This window comes from Lycium barbarum, chromosome 7 (assembly GCF_019175385.1).
Source record: "Lycium barbarum isolate Lr01 chromosome 7, ASM1917538v2, whole genome shotgun sequence".
Lineage (NCBI taxonomy): Eukaryota > Viridiplantae > Streptophyta > Magnoliopsida > Solanales > Solanaceae > Lycium > Lycium barbarum.
Window position 1 is genome coordinate 58,492,761 of NC_083343.1, and position 8,687 is coordinate 58,501,447.

The following is an 8,687-nucleotide window of genomic DNA, read 5'->3' on the forward strand; positions in this document are numbered from 1 at the left end:
TCAAGATAAACAAGACAACCTGAAGGAAGAATAGAAAATAGTAAGAAAAGATCTCAACCAGATATGTAAAAGGAATTGTATATTTCAGAAGGAAGTTACAAAAGCAGAATACGAGCATGACAAAATCTTTAAGTGGATAAATGGATTGATAAACAAGATGTCTCAAATTGATAGTCATAAGTTAGGAAAGAAAAAAAGAGGTGTTTACAACAAGACGCATTACAAGAAAAGAAACAACAAAACACCTGGATTCAATTCATCTCATGGTACTGTTGACACCTAATTTTTGCCCTCCAATAATTTTATTTAATTATTCGGAGTTCTTGAATCTCAGATAGAGTGAAACATGTATTTATAAACCTAAAATGACTTTAAAAAATTATTTCGATAATATTTTGCCATTTCATTTGGAAAAATAATTTCAAATATATACTGTAGGTCATTTAAAATATTTTGCATATTTTCCCTTAAATATTTAAGTATTTGTCAAAAATTAATTCAAAATAGTTTAAAATAATTATTCAACTAATTGTTTAATTATTAAATATCAAATTGACAAGTATTTCACTCTGTTAATTCAAGAAAATTGGTTAATAAAATAAGATAACAAATTTCATCTCAATTTTATAATTTATTTGGCTGCAATTGCATTTATTCTCAAAATTGATTACAATTGCTTGCTATATGTGAATTGTGGCTACAATTAAAATAGCCAATTGCTCGTTAGGTGCTTAATTGGGGTTATAATTGAAATAATCAATTTATGTTATGCATTTGGTCACATTTGAAAGGGTTAATTAGTTTCCGTTTTTAATTTGGCTATAATTGAAATGTTTAATTAATTTCCATACTATTAATTTTAGCCATTTGTTTAAATTAATCAAATTGCATGTTTTTCCCTTTCATATATACATGAATATACATGTCTTTATGCATATATACATACATGTTGGTTGGGCCATTTCCTTTTCCCCTTTGAAATTTGGCCGAGTCCTGCCCAATAGGACCAGACCCAACCCGAGCGCCACTTATATACACAAACATATACGCAAAACACAACCAAACAACCCCTTCATCTTTTCGCATACGGGTTTAAAAGGGAAACCCTAATGCCGCCTCATTTTCTTGCCGCCACCCCATCATGGCAGTCAAAAAAGAAAAGTTTTTAAGCCATATCAGGCCTTTGCAGTCAATGTTAGTCCAATTTGGGCAAAGCATTTAATGTTTTTCCCTCTCTCCACCTCTACTCAACCAAACAAGGTAAAACCCTATACTCTCTCTTACTTTTCTGTAATTCAAGATCAAACAAGGACGAAACCTTACTGGTTTTTGTTCATTTGTTCTCGATTGCTATTGGTTTTCAATGAATCACAAGGATTCAAGAGGAATCCTTGCAAAAATGCATTGTCCCATATCGAAAAATAAGGGTAAGGGTTTTGTATTTGGGGTTCTTTCATACACAACCATATTAACACACAAGTCTCAAATCTGAGCAAAAAGACATAATTTAATTAGGGATTTAGAAATTTTTACTAAAACCTTTACCTAATTATACTTAAGTTTAAAATTTATATTCATTTCTTGTTTGTGGCTAAGTTTCGAGGAGAAGCAAGGATTTCAACTCCAAATCTTGACCAAGGTTGCGCATAAGAAAGGTATATGCTCTTTCTTTCTTTACTTTTTTTTTTTGTACATTTAGTTTGTTTGCTGTTTAGTTTAGTTTAGTTTAGTGTTAAGTAGTTATTAGCATGTGTTGTTGGTAGCTTATAACTTAGTTTTCCTATTCTCATCTATTTAATCTTTGTTAGAGTAATTTAAGTAGTAAAGTATTTTGTTTCTTATCTGATTAGTTTTAATGGAGTCAGTTAATAGTTGTTTGCTTACGTAGACTAGGGATTAATGGTAATAGTAGTGGTATTAGTAACATATTAACTAGTTCATCATTTAAAATTGGTAGAATGGAATCTTTGTATCTAGCTAGGTTCATTAAAGCTATAAATGGGAATTCATCTGTCTAGTTAAGTAAATAATTATTAGGAGGAGATTAGCACATCTTGTAGTAACTTTAAGAGGTTTCAAAAACTTGGTTAATGAAAGTAACACCGTAGTGAAGTTCAAAACCTCTTTTGTTAGAGAGTAATGAGCATATAGACGATTCAATAGATTTGGATAGGCTCAAGTCAATGGTTATTCATGATAAGTCTTGCCGCTATGATTCATCACTAGCTAAATGTTAATTAAATCCTGGTTATGTGTAGTAATTATTTGTTCATTAAGATGTCATCATATGTATAGATTAGTATTAATTGTTAGTTGGACCCATGAATGTCTAGCCAAGTCATTTATGTGATTAGCATGCCCCCATGCTTTTGCTTGAGGTCTGGGTACTGTCGAAATATATTTCTATTTGAGATTTGTTGGCTCACTAGCATAATGAGAAAATGACTGTGCTTGATCCTGTTTGGCTATGTGTCATGGAGATACTCATAAGGTCACTGCTTTTCTTTTATATCTAATCACTTGTATGCCGTTTTGATTCAAATGAAGACCTATCTGATATTTATATGCTCACTAAGACAACTCAACATGATAAATTCTGCTTAGTTAGTCAGTCTATATGCCTCAGTAATACATAACAGTTTCTTCTTGATGTATGAAGACCAAAATGGATATCCATGCCTATATATATTCGATTTGGTTAGTCAAAAGACTACCTAAGATCAGCTTTTTCTTGTAATGGAGTTAAACTTGTATTTCTATGTTCATATGGAACTAAGTCCTAGACTAGGACAAACTTTGAAGACTGCCTGTTATTCCTTTGTGTATTTGCCAGTGAATGTTATCATGTATGTAATGTTTCATTTACTTGTATGGATAAACCGTTAGGTTAAATGCAAAGCAATGTTGATCCTCACTCTTATCATGTCCCTTCAAATAAGTTATGATTGAGATTATGTTGGAACTTCATGAAAGTATGAATTTGTGGTAATGAGTTAGTCAGAGGTATATGTAGGTGTTGTATATGAGTGACCTTGTGTTACATCTCAGAAGTTTTGATTTTTTGCGTTGTGAATAGACTAATGTGAGCTTAAGATAAACATGAAGTCCCTATAAGATTAAGGAGAGTACTTGATAGCCTTATGTGCGTACCACAAAATTTTGAAGTTATATGAATAAGTGAAACTAAGTTCGTTGAAGGACGTGAAGTGTAAGTCATGTTTGGAAAGGTTTTCGCTATAATTGAGCTAATATTTATGTAGTAATGTCTCGAGGGCCTGCTATCGGGCCTATTGTATGGTTAATGAAGTGTGATATAAGTGCCAAGAAGGTTCCACAAGGATTGGAGGTCAAACGAATCAATAAGAGCGAGTTTGGAAAATATGGGTTATACGACCACTTATACAATTCGTCTAATGGTCCGTATAACATTACAGAGAAGGGCCAATCCCTGGTGGGATTATACGGTCACTTATACAGACCGTATAAGTGTCCGTATAACCAAGTCGGGTCACTTTTTCAAGATTTTTCCCCTTTTATATATATATGACCCAAGCTCATATTTTTCATTTCCCACATTCTTCACAAACCCTTGAGAGCTCTAGAACCCTTCCATACATATATTCCACTCAAACTCAAGAGAAACCAAAGATCAAGAGGCAAGAATCAAGATACCCATGTGTTAGAAGACTTGCTAGGGTTAGTCGACTTCAAGAATTTCTTGGGTATTGAAGTTAGGGTTTTCATACAAGTTGATAACTTGCTCCAAAGCTCATTCCTTCGAGATAAAAGGTTAGTTTCCATGCTTATTCCATGTTATTAAGAAGGATTAGTTGTTGAATAACTTGGGTGAAAGGAGTAAGTAGAAGATGAGGTCTAAATGTAGATTTTAGGATGTTTTTGAGTAGTAAGCTAACTCGAGTCATGATTCTTAGTATGCTATGGATATAATCTTGCTATGAAGGGTATTAATGATGCCAAAGAAGTGTTGTATAAAATTGTGCAAAGGGTGGAAGTGAAGTTGTTGATGTAAGTTGAATGTGAGAATGAGTTTTGAGACTTAAAGGAATATGACTACTTGATTATGATATTGGGGAAATGCTGCCCAATTTCTGTTAGTTCATGAGTTGCTCTAGTTTGAATTCAATAGTGTCTTTATGACGTAACCATGGTATGAATCCTTTTAAATGTAGATTTCTCAAGCTTGGGCGGTGAACGTTAAGTAGTTAAGAAGACAAAGAGGTATGTAAGGCTAACCCGTCTTTCTTAAGACATGATCCCATCATTGTATACCTTCATGTGAATTCCATATTGTCTTCCAAGATGACTTCAATCTTAGAACCACTAAGGCTCATGATTCTTGATAATCTCATGATACCATTGGTCTCATCCTATAATAGTTGATCCTCTAAGGAAGGATATAATGAAGTAATGATCACGATGATGATGTGAGGATACGTATATACCCCTCTCTCTCTCTCTCTATATATATATATATCAAAGTATGACTATGAAGAACACCGAGCTTATATGGTCGGGTATGATATCTATCGCGCACACACCACTGCAGTTGGGTACGGATAACACTGAGCCTTGGTAGGGCCAGGTACGTATAACACCGAACTTTTTTTATGGTCGGGTACGTAAGACACCGAACCTCTATGGTCGGGTATGATACTACTATATGTATAAATGTATGAAATGGAAGTTTCCCATTAGAAAGAGGGTAAGTAAATATGATGAACGCCTCTAGAGGTATAAATGGCTCTTTTATCCCATGACTTTTCTATCTTATTCTATTTCTCATGCTTCCATCATGTTATTGATTATGCTTTACATACTCAGTACATTATTCGTACTGATGTCCTTTTGTTTGTGGACGCTGCGTCATGCCCACAGGTGGACCGGGAGATAGACTTGACCCATAGACTGCATAGAGGAGCTCCATTTGATTCAGAGCCGCAGCTGTTGGTACAATTCTTTTGTGTATATACATATGGGCATGGCGGGGCCCTGTCCCCTCCTTATGATGATGTTCATACTGTCCTTAGAGGCTCGTAGACAGTCATGTATAGTAGATGTATTTTTGCCTTATCGACTCATATTTTGGGATGTTATTTTGTCAGCCTCGTCGGCTTGTGTATATGTATATGGGCAAAGTTGTAAATGTTGATATAAAAAGAGTTTTAGCCGTTGGAAATGGTATTATTGAGGTATAGAGTTGTTGATAAACCATGTGGCTCAACTAGACATGAATGTGAATGTACGATGAGAGGTGCCCGATGGGTTAGCTCCGGGTGCCCGTCATGGCCCTGCTGTTGGGTCGTGACACCTTGAGTTCCTAAATTGGTTCTATCCTTTGTTTGGTTTTTGGTATTACCCTTTCTGATAATACTGGTTTTGTGTAAAGATGAATGTGTCATGTCGAATTTTAGGCTGAGTTTGATTTTGTTCCCTTCCCTAAAATAACTGAGTTGAGTAGGAGTTTCGAATACCTTGCCAATATGTGTTTTTTTTTTTGACATTATTTGGGAATAGGAAAAGAGGGTATTTAGGGTTGAACTTGTGTGAATTCTTAGAGGCTTGAATTGGCATGGCTATGAATTTATATGAAACTAGTCCCTTACGTCAAAAAGCATGGCTCAATTTCTGGAGCATGGAAGAATATAAAAGGGCGTGCATTTGTTGTACACTTCAAGCATATCAAGTGCATATCTTTATATATACCCAACTGTGTCAAATTTTACAAGTTTGAATATCATGTATGTCTGTCTGTCTCAATATGTTGCTCTGCTTTGTTCGAGTTTCTTGTATAATATGTAGCGGTACCTGCATGTATATTTGGTATATACACCTCTATTTTGACATGATCTTGGGTCTATTTGATGTATGTATGTATATGTTGGGTATATTGGGTATAAAACCCATGTATACCTTTTATATATATGTGTGTGTGTGTGTGTGTGTGTGTGTGTGTGTGTGTATCAGTGTGTATATTGAGTATACTGATCATATGTATTGTATTTGAATGCCTTGTTGAGTTAAGGGGTTAGTTGGGCCTATCCTTTATTTGTCACTTCCTCAGAATTCGTATTGGGCTTGTATATGACTGATCCTGTTTGTGTATGGACCTGAGCTTTATCTGTCATTTGTTTTGCCCGCTTGGGCTTGTCACTGCACTTTAATAAACTAGGTCTGTCTATTTCTCTATTTAAAAAAATATAGGATGTACATATTTTATTGATTCCTGATTAAATGTTTATATTTCTTTAAGTATTGATTAAGTGAATTACCAAGCATAGATGCCTTCTAACCGACATTTTCCTTTCCCCCCCTCTTTTATCTTGCATGGAAATACGACGGGCCATTCGGGCAATTCCTCATCAGCCACTATTGGGCCTAAAGCCCAACGTTCCTTCTTCATCGAGTCCGCATAATAGAAGGCCCAACCATGGGTGAAAATGGCAACTAGTAGGCTTAGGTAGGCTCACTAGCCTAACTTATCTCCTTTCATTTTTATAAAATTGTATATGTACATGTATGTAAAGAATGCTTGTAGAATTATTGGAACCCGAATGGTTAGAATTAGATAAATCGCGTAGAAAGGTTAGGAAACTCTCAACATAATTTTTGAACTTTTACTTAAAGAATGGATGATGTATGAAAATGTGGTAAAGGACTTTTTCTTAAACTTGATAATATTTTTGTAAATTGAAAATGATACACGGATATATGTATGTATATGGGTATTAAAAAATGGAAACTATTTTGAGCCTTTGTTTTAAAGACAAAAATTGGAACTGATTTGTGTACTTAGATGAAACCAAAACAGATTTGAAAAACTAGTAAGTGAAGTATTTTTAGAGTTTGCCAAAATAACTTAAGGTTTCTTTCAAACCTTTTGGGCCCAAGCCCAAACCTTGCATTAAAAAATAAGAGGAAATATACTTAAACCTTAAATTGGGGTAAAGGTTTAAAGTAGAGTATGGTTGACCTAAAAGTGGATAAGAATTAAATAAAAAAATGCAAAACCTTCTTTTATCTACTTGTACAACCTATGGCATATTTATAAAAGGCATACACTCAAATTGTTTTCAATAAAATTTATAGGGACTAAAGACATGACATTGGACCAAATTAGTTGAACTCTACTTAAGAGAAATCTTAAGTGTGTTTTTGGTCCGAAAATTGTCACGACCCAAATTACGGATCGTGCGGGCACCTAACTGATTACCTCCTAGTAGGCAAGCCCTCACTAACCAACCCATTATTAAAACTCATTTTCCCATTCAATCGCTGATAATCATAAACATTAAGTGAGAAAACATAAATGACACTCTTTATAAAACTAGAGTTTACAATTTCTCGGGACCTAGTCTAGATGTATACAAGAGCTTCTACAATAAAGAGGAATTAACTTAAAATAAAACGACACAACTTATGCCTTGGAACGAGATGCATAGAAGTTGTAGGAAGATGTCTGCCACTCCGATCTATGAAACCTTTAGCAATAACCTGAAACAAATCTACAACCTAAAGGGATGTAGCAAGAGTAGTATCATTACACCACACGTACTGGTAAGCATCATAGACCGACTAAGATTAGTTCATGCAATACGATATAGAATCAATCAAAATAAAAAGATAGGTACGGTTGTAACACCTTTTTAAATCCTACCCATACTTAAATAGTTCTGACATAAACATGCTCATATCCCTTTACCATGTAAACACAACACCAGGAAGCAGGGACCAACAAACAACAAACAATTAAATGCAAGACGAACTCCTAGACCAGCAAACCCATACCAATTTATAAAGAGCAGACATCAACCCTGTTACACCCCATAAGAGTCTGTGCTATTTTAATTAAGACAAGAAAGAATGAGTTAAGAAAGTTCAAGGAAAGTTAATCGAGTTAGTAAGAATATCGTTATATATATGGTTGCCTTAAGTATCCCGAGGTGACATCGTAACCTAAAGGATTTGAAATCGCGTTATGAGCGTATATGAGGTAATGTGAGTGCCCTTTTAAAGTATTTGAGATTATTAGTAATGATATAGAAGATGGATAAAAGATATGAATATATTTTTGCGATTGGAGTTTCGTCGAAGCTTCGTAAGTTCTCCAGTTACGTTTAAGGTTATGGTGATTCTCCGGACCCTTCGAGACGTGTATGGATTGTTATGTATGTATATGGGTATGTATATGTATGTATAAGAGGTTACATGAGAGTTGGAAGAGGATTAGAAGATAAACGAATCTAAACAAAATGAATCGGAACAACTTCAGTAAAATCTCGGACCAGATTTTTAGCCCATATTGTTGGGGGCATATATCCTAGTATATGAGGAGTTTTAAGGTGTTTCAAAAGCCTAAAATGAAGTTCATCGAGTCTAGTTTCCAACTCAACAAACCGCTCGTCAAAATGATATTTGGATAAGGACATATGGACGATGTAATTTGGGCTGGCAGGGCAGCAAGTTTGGACCCGACCCAAACACTAATGTTTTGGCCCATGAGGCCCATTAACGTTAATATATATGGCAAATTCACTTGAGGGCTGATCATTTTCAGCTAATATCCTCCAAAAACATTAGAGAGAGAGAGAGAGAGAGAGAGATCCTAGTCTAAGGAAGCCATTTTGATCAAAATCCGAGCTCCGAATCCCGAAGCTCATGAAGAGAAA

At 34.8% G+C, this 8,687-nt stretch overlaps 1 long non-coding RNA gene across 1 annotated transcript; it reads left to right on the top strand.

Annotated features, from left to right (window-relative positions):
- The first annotated feature begins 1,090 nt into the window (after positions 1–1,090).
- Positions 1,091–6,612, top strand: LOC132602277 (uncharacterized). Its single transcript, XR_009567704.1, has 3 exons — positions 1,091–1,260; positions 1,597–1,655; positions 4,897–6,612. It is a non-coding gene; the product is annotated as an uncharacterized LOC132602277 (long non-coding RNA).
- The last annotated feature ends 2,075 nt before the right edge of the window (positions 6,613–8,687 follow it).